Source organism: Siphateles boraxobius, unplaced genomic scaffold, assembly GCF_051911475.1.
Source record: "Siphateles boraxobius isolate OS27281-9 unplaced genomic scaffold, OSU_SipBor_1 77, whole genome shotgun sequence".
Classification (NCBI taxonomy): domain Eukaryota; kingdom Metazoa; phylum Chordata; class Actinopteri; order Cypriniformes; family Leuciscidae; genus Siphateles; species Siphateles boraxobius.
Window position 1 is genome coordinate 24,119,176 of NW_027509205.1, and position 12,513 is coordinate 24,131,688.

At 37.4% G+C, this 12,513-nt stretch overlaps 1 protein-coding gene across 2 annotated transcripts in view; it reads right to left on the minus strand.

The window, feature by feature from the left end:
• Positions 1-12,513, minus strand: part of ddah1 (dimethylarginine dimethylaminohydrolase 1) — a 96,177-nt gene that overhangs the window by 80,893 nt on the left and 2,771 nt on the right. The window lies entirely within an intron of this gene.

Consider the following 12,513-nt stretch of genomic DNA (forward strand, 5'->3'; position numbering starts at 1 on the left):
CACAATTCTGACTTTATTTCTAGCAATTCTGACTTTATTTCTAGCAATTCTGACTTTATTTCTCACAATTCTGACTTTATTTCTAGCAATTCTGACTTTATTTCTCACAATTCTGACTATATTTCTAGCAATTCTGACTTTATTTCTCACAATTCTGACTTTATTTCTAGCAATTCTGACTTTATTTCTCACAATTCTGACTTTATTTCTCGCGATTCTGACTTTATTTCCTCGCGATTCTGACTTTATTTCTCACAATTCTGACTTTATTTCTAGCAATTCTGACTTTATTTCTAGCAATTCTGACTTTATTTCTCACAATTCTGACTTTATTTCTAGCAATTCTGACTTTATTTCTCACAATTCTGACTTTATTTCTAGCAATTCTGACTTTATTTCTAGCAATTCTGACTTTATTTCTCACAATTCTGACTTTATTTCTAGCAATTCTGACTTTATTTCTCACAATTCTGACTTTATTTCTTACAATTCTGACTTTATTTCTCACAATTCTGACTTTATTTCTCACAATTCTGACTTTATTTCTCGCAATTCTGACTTTATTTCCTCGCGATTCTGACTATTTCTTGCAGTTCACACTTTTTTTTCTTGCAATTCTGACTTTATTTCTCAAAACTCTGACTTTATTTCTCACAACTCTGACTTTATTTCTTGCAATTCTGACTTTTTTTCTTGCAATTCTGACCTTATTTCTCACAATTCTGACTTTATTTCTCAAAACTCTGACTTTATTTCTCACAACCCTCGACTTTATTTCTCGCAATTCTGACTTTATTTCTTGCAATTCTGACTTTATTTCTTGCAATTCTGACTTTTTTTCTTGCAATTCTGACTTTATTTCTCACAATTCTGACTTTATTTCTCAAAACTCTGACTTTATTTTTACACAACTCTGACTTTATTTCTTGCAATTCTAACTTTATTTCTCACAAATCTGACTTTACTTTTCACATTTCTGTTTAATTTCTTGCAATTCTGACTTTATTTCTCACAATTCTGACTTTATTTCTAGCAATTCTGACTTTATTTCTAGCAATTCTTACTTTATTTCTAGCAATTCTGACTTTATTTCTCACAATTCTGACTTTATTTCTCACAATTCTGACTTTATTTCTCACAATTCTGACTTATTTCTAGCAATTCTGACTTTATTTCTACCAATTCTGACTTTATTTCTCACTATTCTGACTTTATTTCTCACAATTCTGACTTTATTTCTAGCAATTCTGACTTTATTTCTAGCAATTCTGACTTTATTTCTCACAATTCTGACTTTATTTCTAGCAATTCTGACTTTATTTCTAGCAATTCTGACTTTATTTCTAGCAATTCTGACTTTATTTCTCACAATTCTGACTTTATTTCTAGCAATTCTGACTTTATTTCTCACAATTCTGACTTTATTTCTCGCGATTCTGACTTTATTTCCTCGCGATTCTGACTTTATTTCTCACAATTCTGACTTTATTTCTAGCAATTCTGACTTTATTTCTAGCAATTCTGACTTTATTTCTAGCAATTCTGACTTTATTTCTCACAATTCTGACTTTATTTCTAGCAATTCTGACTTTATTTCTCACAATTCTGACTATTTCTAGCAATTCTGACTTTATTTCTAGCAATTCTGACTTTATTTCTCACAATTCTGACTTTATTTCTAGCAATTCTGACTTTATTTCTCACAATTCTGACTTTATTTCTAGCAATTCTGACTTTATTTCTCACAATTCTGACTTTATTTCTAGCAATTCTGACTTTATTTCTAGCAATTCTGACTTTATTTCTCACAATTCTGACTTTATTTCTAGCAATTCTGACTTTATTTCTCGCAATTCTGACTTTATTTCTTGCAATTCTGACTTTATTTCTTGCAATTCTGACTTTTTTTTCTTGCAATTCTGACTTTATTTCTCACAATTCTGACTTTATTTCTCACAATTCTGACTTTATTTCTTGCGATTCTGACTTTATTTCCTCGCGATTCTGACTTTATTTCTTACAATTCTGACTTTATTTCTTACAATTCTGACTTTATTTCTCACAATTCTGACTTTATTTCTCACAATTCTGACTTTATTTCTCGCAATTCTGACTTTATTTCCTCGCGATTCTGACTATTTCTTGCAGTTCAGACTTTTTTTTCTTGCAATTCTGACTTTATTTCTCAAAACTCTGACTTTATTTCTCACAACTCTGACTTTATTTCTTGCAATTCTGACTTTTTTTCTTGCAATTCTGACCTTATTTCTCACAATTCTGACTTTATTTCTCAAAACTCTGACTTTATTTCTCACAACCCTCGACTTTATTTCTCGCAATTCTGACTTTATTTCTTGCAATTCTGACTTTATTTCTTGCAATTCTGACTTTTTTTTCTTGCAATTCTGACTTTATTTCTCACAATTCTGACTTTATTTCTCAAAACTCTGACTTTATTTTTACACAACTCTGACTTTATTTCTTGCAATTCTAACTTTATTTCTCACAAATCTGACTTTATTTTTCACAATTCTGTTTAATTTCTTGCAATTCTGACTTTATTTCTCACAATTCTGACTTTATTTCTAGCAATTCTGACTTTATTTCTAGCAATTCTTACTTTATTTCTAGCAATTCTGACTTTATTTCTCACAATTCTGACTTTATTTCTCACAATTCTGACTTTATTTCTCACAATTCTGACTTATTTCTAGCAATTCTGACTTTATTTCTACCAATTCTGACTTTATTTCTCACTATTCTGACTTTATTTCTCACAATTCTGACTTTATTTCTTGAAATTCTGACTTTATTTCTTGAAATTCTGACTTTATTTCTTACAATTCTGACTTTATTTCTTGCAATTCTGACTTTATTTCTAGCAATTCTGACTTTATTTCTAGCAATTCTGACTTTATTTCTAGCAATTCTGACTTTATTTCTCACAGTTCTGACTTTATTTCTAGCAATTCTGACTTTATTTATCACAATTCTGACTTTATTTCTAGCAATTCTGACTTTATTTCTCAATTCTGACTTTATTTCTAGCAATTCTGACTTTATTTCTCACAATTCTGACTTTATTTCTAGCAATTCTGACTTTATTTCTCACAATTCTGACTTTATTTCTAGCAATTCTGACTTTATTTCTCACAATTCTGACTTTATTTCTTGCGATTCTGACTTTATTTCCTCGCGATTCTGACTTTATTTCTTACAATTCTGACTTTATTTCTCACAATTCTGACTTTATTTCTCACAATTCTGACTTTATTTCCTCGCAATTCTGACTTTATTTCCTCGCGATTCTGACTATTTCTTGCAGTTCAGACTTTTTTTCTTGCAATTCTGACTTTATTTCTCAAAACTCTGACTTTATTTCTCACAACTCTGACTTTATTTCTTGCAATTCTGACTTTATTTCTTGCAATTCTGACTTTATTTCTTACAATTCTGACTTTTTCTTGCAATTCTGACCTTATTTCTCACAATTCTGACTTTATTTCTCAAAACTCTGACTTTATTTCTCACAACTCTCGACTTTATTTCTCGCAATTCTGACTTTATTTCTTGCAATTCTGACTTTATTTCTCAAAACTCTGACTTTATTTTTACACAACTCTGACTTTATTTCTTGCAATTCTGACTTTATTTCTCACAATTCTTACTTTATATCTTGCAATTCTGACTTTTTTTCTTGCAATTCTGACTTTATTTCTCACAATTCTTACTTTATTTCTCAAAACTCTGACTTTATTTTTACACAACTCTGACTTTATTTCTTGCAATTCTGACTTTATTTCTCACAATTCTTACTTTATATCTTGCAATTCTGACTTTATTTCCTCGTGATTCTGACTTTATTTCTTTCAATTCTGACTTTATTTCCTCGCGATTCTGACTTTATTTCTCACAATTCTGACTTTATTTCTCACAACTCTGACTTTATTTCTCACAATTCTTACTTTATTTCTCACAACTCTGACTTTATTTCTCACAATTCTGACTTTATTTCCTTGCGATTCTGACTTTATTCCTTGAAATTCGAACTTTATTTCTCACAATTCTAACTTTATTTCTTGCAATTCTAACTTTATTTCTCACAATTCTAACTTTATTTCTTGCAATTCTGACTTTATTTCTTGCAATTCTGACTTTATTTCTCACAATTCTGACTTTATTTCTCACAACTCTGACTTTATTTCTTACAACTCTGACTTTATTTCTTACAATTCTGACTTTATTTCCTCGCAATTCTGACTTTATTTCTCACAATTCTGACTTTATTACTTACAATTCTGACTTTATTTCTTGCAATTCTGACTTTATTTCTTGCAATTCTGACTTTATTTCTTACAATTCTGATTTATTTCTCGCAATTCTAACTTTATTTCTCACAAATCTGACTTTATTTTTCACAATTCTGTTTAATTTCTTGCAATTCTGACTTTATTTCTTGCAATTCTGACTTTATTTCATACAATTCTGACTTTATTTCTTGCAATTCTGACTTTATTTCTTGCAATTCTGACTTTATTTCTTACAATTCTGACTTTATTTCTTGAAATTCTGACTTTATTTCTTGCAATTCTGACTTTATTTCTTGCAATTCTGACTTTATTTCTTACAATTCTGACTTTATATATCACGACTTTATTTCTCGCAATTCTAACTTTATTTCTCACGATTCTGACTTTATTTCTAGATAAAGTTATTTCTTTCTTTTTAGTTTTGAGAATTGCAAGAATTTCTTGCAATTGTGAGTTTATATCTTACAATTCTGAGGGGAAAAAAGTCTGAATTGCTTGAGAATTATCTTTTAAATTGCTTGTTTCCATGGCGGAAAAAAACTTAGTAGAAGTAGTTAATAACATTCAATTCTGAATACATGCTGTTGTTTATGCCATAATTATGCAAGGTGTTTGTGACATAAAAAGTCTCCCTTGTTTTCATCTTTGTTTTGTGTTATGTCTAATTATTAAGATTAACATCTCTCACTTGCTTTTAAAAGTCAAGTAATTATCCAAACAATGCCTTTTTTTACTGAGTTTTATGTCAGTACTGCATTAAACTACTTTATATAATGTTGAATGTAATATATAATAATGCAACGGGGGAATATTTGTGGGTTCTGATATCTGGTGTTCCCAGTAAAAAGTGTATTTTAAATATATCTAGTCAGAGTGCAAGCATATTCTTCTAAAATAATTCAGTATTTTCAGCTTCAGAATCATGAATATTGTTATTCTGGTGTCTCTATTGTCCTGTGCTTTGGGTTTCAGCACCGAGTCCAAGACTATTCATTTACACACACGATGTAATATCAAATTTAGCATTTTAATCAACAGTACATTTTTAGTTAACCGTTGATTATATGTCTTGGAGTATCGCAATAATATCGTATCGTGACATGAGAGTATCTTTACAACCCTAATAATTATATATTATTTTGATAATTTATAATTCCAAGCAATATTAAGACGTCACAGATCCAAACCATCACACCTTTCGTAGGTAGTAGGTATTATTTTAAATGAGTAATAAATTAAAAATGGTAAATACCGCTAAAAATGTATGTTCTATATAGTATGGGTGTGTGTATGAATGTAATATGGACGTACTATATTTGCCATGATGTCATTATCATGTGACCCGTAATTTCACATGTTCCTGGATTAACTCTGTTATGAGGACTGTGGATTCTGACATAATACTCTCGTCACATACTATAGTAGAGAAGTATGCGATTTCATGTGTGTGTGTGTGTGTTTCATGTGTATCTGTGTGTGTGTGTGTGTGTGTATGTGTGTGTGTGAGTGCACGTTTCATGTGTATCTGTGTGTGTGAGTGAGTGAATGTGTGTATCTGTGTGTGTGTGTGTGTGTGTGTGTGAGTGAATGTGTGTATCTGTGTGTGTGTGTGTGTGTGTGTGTGAGTGAGTGTGTGTATCTGTGTGTGTGTGTGTGTGTGTGTGAGTGAATGTGTGCATCTGTGTGTGTGTGTGTGTGTGTGAGTGAGTGTGTGAGTGAGTGAATGTGTCTATCTGTGTGTGTGTGTGTGTGTGTGAGTGAATGTGTGTATCTGTGTGTGTGTGTGTGTGTGTGTGAGTGAATGTGTGTATCTGTGTGTGTGTGTGTGTGTGTGTGTGTGTGAGTGAATGTGTGTATCTGTGTGTGTGTGTGTGTGTGTGTGTGAGTGAGTGTGTGAGTGAGTGAATGTGTGTATCTGTGTGTGTGTGTGTGTGTGTGAGTGAATGTGTGTATCTGTGTGTGTGTGTGTGTGTGTGAGTGAATGTGTGTATCTGTGTGTGTGTGTGTGTGTGTGTGAGTGAGTGTGTGAGTGAGTGAATGTGTGTATCTGTGTGTGTGTGTGTGTGTGTGAGTGAATGTGTGTATCTGTGTGTGTGTGTGTGTGTGAGTGCGCGTTTCATGTGTGTATCTGTGTGTGTGTGTGTGTGAGTGCGCGTTTCATGTGTATCTGTGTGTGTGTGTGAGTGAGTGAATGTGTGTATCTGTGTGTGTGTGTGTGTGTGTGAGTGAGTGAATGTGTGTATCTGTGTGTGTGTGTGTGTGTGAGTGAGTAAATGTGTGTATCTGTGTGTGTGTGTGTGTGTGTGTGTGTGTGTGTGTGTGTGTGTGTGTGTGTGTGTGTGTGTGTGTGAGTGCGCGTTTCATGTGTATCTGTGTGTGTGAGTGAGTGAATGTGTGTATCTGTGTGTGTGTGTGTGTGTGTGTGAGTGAGTAAATGTGTGTATCTGTGTGTGTGTGTGTGTGTGTGTGTGTGTGTGTGTGTGTGTGTGTGTGAGTGAGTGAATGTGTGTATCTGTGTGTGTGTGTGTGAGTGCGCGTTTCATGTGTATCTGTGTGTGTGTGTGTGTGTGTGTGAGTGAGTGAATGTGTGTATCTGTGTGTGAGTGAGTGAGTGTGTTTCATGTGTGTGTGTATGTGTGTGTATGTGTGTGTCTCTTTGTGTGTGTGTGTGAATGAGTGAGTGAATGAGTGTGTGTGTTTCGTGTGTGTGTGAGTGCGCGTTTCATGTGTATCTGTGTGTGTGTGTGTGTGCGTGAGTGACTAAATGGGTGTATCTGTGTGTGTGTGTGTGAGTGCGCGTTTCATGTGTATCTGTGTGTGTGTGTGTGTGTGAGTGAATGTGTGTATCTGATTGTGTGTGTGAGTGAGTGTGTGTTTCATGTGTGTGTGTGTGTGTTTGTGTGTGAGTGTGTGTATGCGTGTGTGTGTGTGTGTGTGAATGAGTGAGTGAGTGTGTGTGTGTGTGCGAGTGAGTGTGTGTGTTTGTGTGCTAGTGTTTCATGTGTATCTGTGTGTGTGTGTGTGTGAGAGTGAGTGTTTGTGCGTTTTGTGTGCGTGTGTTTGTGTGTGCGAGTGAGTGAGTGTATCTGTGTGTGTGAGTGCACGTGTGTGTTTCATGTGTATCTGTGTGTGTGTGTGAGTGCGCGTTTCATGTGTATCTGTGTGTGTGTGTGTGTGAGTGAGTAAATGTGTGTATCTGTGTGTGAGTGCGCGTTTCATGTGTATCTGTGTGTGTGTGTGTGTGTGAGTGAGTGAATGTGTGTATCTGTGAGTGAGTGTGTGTTTCATGTGTGTGTGTGTGTCTCTTTGTGTGTGTGTGTGTGTGTGTGAATGAGTGAGTGAGTGAGTGTGTGTGTTTCATGTGTGTGTGTGTGTGTGTGTGTGAGAGTGAGTGTGTGTCTTTGTGTGTTTTGTGCGTGTATGTGTGTGTGCGTGCGTGCGTGTGTTTCATGTGTATCTGTGTGTGTGTATGTGTGTGTGTGTGAGAGTGAGAGTGTTTGTGTGTTTTGTGTGCGTGTGTTTGTGTGTGCGTGAGTGAGTGAGTGTATCTGTGTGTGTGTGTGTGTGTCTGTGTGAGTGCACGTGTGTGTTTCATGTGTATCTGTGTGTGTGTGTGTGAGAGTGAGTGTGTGTTTGTGTGTTTTGTGTGCGTGTTTGTGTGTGTGTGTGAGTGAGTGAGTGTATCTGTGTGCGTGTGTGTGTGAGTGCACGTGTGTGTTTCATGTGTATCTGTGTGTGTGTGTATGTGAGAGAGTGAGTGTGTGTGCTTGTGTGTTTTGTGTGCGTGTGTTGTGTGTGTGTGTGAGTGAGTGTATCTGTGTGTGTGTGTGTGTGTGAGTGCACGTGTGTGTTTCATGTGTATCTGTGTGTGTGTGTGAGTGCACGTGTGTGTTTCATGTGTATCTGTGTGTGTGTGTGTGTGTGTGTGTGTGAGTGCACGTGTGTGTTTCATGTGTATCTGTGTGTGTGTAAGTGTGTGTGTGTGTGTGTGTGTGTGTGTGTGTGAGTGCACGTGTGTGTTTCATGTGTATCTGTGTGTGTGTAAGTGTGTGTGTGTGTGTGTGTGTGTGTGTGTGTGTGTGTGTCTGTGTGTGTGTGTGTGTGTGTGCGCGCGCGTGTGTGCTCGGCTGGAATTCCTCTTTTCTATGGACATTCCTCAGTCTCTCCATCTTTCCGTCGAGCTCGGCTGGATCGTTCTCCAGACTTCCTTCACTGCATTCCTCAGACCCCGGGAACAAAGTTTGTCTTTTCTTGTTCCAAATCCACTCAATTATCCAGACCGGTCTAAACATTCCCGGAGCCCCACATTCCATCCTCTCATTCCCTGCCCTCTTTCCCTGCGTTTTTCCATTCCTCCGGCTTGCCCTTCAGAGAGGAAATATGTGTGTTGTGGAGTTCGCAGCTTGGAGGGCCGTAAAAGATGAATGTACTTTGAGCTTCAAAGACTTTTTGGAACTGGTTTTCGGGGCCTAAACACACTCTATAACGACACTCTCTGCGTGAACATCATATAACATCCGCTGACACACATCTAGTGCTTCTTTAGAGTTCCAGAACCTGCTGAGTGTGTGTGTGTGTGTGTGTGTGTGCGCGTCTCAAACGTCTCCATACTACAGAAAATGAGCTTCTTCCTTAGTGTTTCTGTCTTGTTTTCCAGCACAAATATCTAAAAAATTATGTTTTATTTTTTACTTCATCGGAATGGTACGAAACTTGGTAAAGGTTTTGGCACTTGCTATCTATAGTTTACATCAGACCAACACTTTTATCTACATTTATTGTTGTTACCATTGTAAAAACAGGGTGAGAAGTATCTTCATAATCTTCCTGCCATTCAACGTATTTTCAATATCAACTTTATTAGGAGTGAGACGTTCAGTTGGAGCGTGTGATTTCGTGATGTCATTCTGTTTTCTCAGCAACTTTTCTGGTCAAAACTCATTGAGAATCCAGACTGTAAACCGCTCCGCTCCCACCGGTTCGTCTATGGAATGCCATCAGGATAAACACTTTCTCCTTACAGTCGGAGGAAGCACATGTCATGGCTAAAGTATGCATCTGATCCAGTGTAAACAGTGAAACCTCATCATGAGGGGAAAATTCCACACAGATTATTAGTGGCAAGCATCAGTAATACTATTGTTTGTTCTTAAGCATTATCATTAAGTAGGCTGTTTATGCTAAATGAATGATAAATACTTTAGGACAGGAGAGTTTTTCCTGAACACCTTTTCAACACACCATATAGCAACACCCTGACAACCATTCAGAGACCCTTAGCAACCACATAGAAATGGCTTAGTTACCGCGCAGAACAGAACCCGTTAGCAACACTTAGCAATGGCCTAGCAACCAGCCAGACCACCCTAGCAACGACCTAGTAACCACCCAGAACACACATGTATCAAAGCAGTTCGTTTTGTGGGCTGTTAGGACCCCTTAGCAACCACCTAGCAACAGCCTAGTAGTCACCCAGACAACTATTTTCTTGCAACGGCCTAGTAACCATCCAAAAAAAACCTAGTATGATAGCTGTTAGTTTTCTGGTCTTTTAGGACCCCTTAGCAACCACCTAGCGACGGCCTAGTAGCCACCCAGACTACTCTACTCTAGCAACAGCCTAGTGACCACCCAGACCACCCTAGCAACGACCTAATAACCACCCAGAACACCCTAGTATCATATCACTTATTTTCTCTCTTTCCAGAACCCCTTAGCAACCAACTACAATGGACTAGTAACCACCCAGACAACACTAGCAATGAGTAATTAACCACCTAAACCACCCTAAAAAAACCTATAACCACCCAGCACACCATAGTATGATAGCAGTTAGTTTTATTGGCTTTTAGAACCCCTTAGCAACCACCTAGCAATGGCCTAGTAGCCACCCAGACTACTCTACTCTATAAACAGCATATTACTCACCCAGATCACACTAGCAACGATCTAGTAACGACCCAGAACACCCTAGTATCATTGTAGTTATTTTTTGCCTTTCAGAATCCCTTAGCAACCATCTAACAACAGCCTAGTAACCACCCAGACAACTTTAGCAACAACCTAGTAACCACCCAGACCACCCTAGCAACGACCTAGTAACAACCCAAAACACCCTCATATCATAGCAGTTAGTTTTCTGGGCTTTTAGAAGCGCTTAGCAACCACCTAGCAACAGTAACCACCCACTACAAAAAAAAAACACCATAATGACATGACCATGTTTTTAAACCACTCTTCGATTTCTGAATTCCAGTCAGTCTTACAGATGTTAAAGGGACAGGTGACCAAAAAAAGAAAATCTGTCTATATTTACTCACCCTCATGTCTTTGTTTTTGTCATTCTTGGATGCACTGTCCTTTTAAATTAGTGGCTTAAAATATCTAAAATAGCCATAATAAAAGAAGCCCACATCAGCTTATCGCCGACCAGCAAAAAAAAAACAACCAGCCTATAAATCAAAGTAGTGAAGGACATTTGGATTGTTTTGCCACTGAAGCAACAGCGCTGGTCCTGGGAGAGTCGAGTGTGATTTTAGTAGCAGTTCACACACAGGAAATGACATCGCATAGTCTCAGTGAACTATGAGAGGAAAAGCCACAGAGCAAACAAGGGCCGAAAACCTGGATAACATCTCTCTGATCCGAGAGAACTTCCACACCGGAGGTAAAATAAACATAACGCGTTACGTAATGTAGAAATATGGAGGGGTTTGAGCCACTGAGTCATGTGTTCGTAATCAATCGCACTTCCAAGAGCCCTGGAAGAAAGTGGAAAATATTAATGTTTGCCATTACAACATGGCGGTGGACACAAATGAAAAACGCTCTTGTAATGGTTCCAGAATGTGTAATTCCAGAATAGAAAAATGAGAACACAATGACAGCACTGTTTCCTAAAAGCCCCGCGCCCGAACAGATGTCAACCCTTCATGAGCTCACGTTCTCACTGGACACTTCATTTGACCTCAAACACTGGGGGAAACACAACCTAGAGACAAAGTAACAACTTGTATCACTTGACGTACAGTAGCACCTAAACGTAAGCCCTTAGCAACCACCTAGCAACAGCCTAGTAATTTCCCAGAACACTCTAGCATCATATCAGTTATTTTCCCAGTATTTCAGAACCCCTTAGCAACCACATAACAACAGTTTAGTAAGCGCCCAGATCATCCCAGCACCGCCTAGTAACCACTCAGAACACCATAGGAACACCTAGTAACCACACATTACATCCTAGCAACGCTTAGTAACCACTCAGAACACCATAGCAACACCTAGTAACCACCCAGAACACCATAGCAACACGAGTAACCACTCAGAATGCCCTAGCAACACCTAGAAACCTCTCAGAACATCCTAGCAACGCCTATAAACCACCCAGAACATTATAGCAACGCCTATTAGACATCCAAAACTTCCTTTCAACGCCTAGTAACCCACTTAGAACACCCTAGCAAAACCTAGTAACTACCCAGAACAACCTAACAATCCATATTAACCACTCAGAACACCCTAGCAACCACAACAACTAGTAACCACCCAGAACATCCTAGCAATGCCTAGTAACCATTCAGAACGCCCTAGCAACACCTAGTAACCAACCAGAACATCCTAGCAACGCCTAGTAACCACTCAGAACGCCCTAGCAACACCTAGTAACCACCCAGAACATCCTAGCAACGCCTAGTAACTCACTCAGAACACCCTAGCAACACCTAGTAACCACCCAGAACATCTTAGCAACGCCTAGTAACCCACTCAGAACCCCCTAGCAACACCTAGTAACCACCCAAAACATACTAGCGACGCCTAGTAACCACCTAGATCCATATTTAGAAAATGATGACATATCACCAGACAAACAGTGGCCTTAAAAAGTATTTGAACACTTAAAGAATATCACACATAAAATGTCATGGCTACTGAAACAGACACTACAAATGAAAAACAAATCAGAAAAGCAGCTAACCTTTTATTAGCCAATCAGGAACACACCCTGCCCGTCAGTCATTTTGCTCATGCATAAAAAGCAAGTGGTGTATCAAACAAAGAAGTTTGGTTTCAAATGATAAACAATAGTGATTAAACCGATAGTTTAAAACTAATTTCTGATGCTGGTAAACCAAGCGGGTTGGGTTTTTAAAGGCATTCGACTATATAAAGAGCATCTTTCACCACTGATTGACATTTAAAAGCA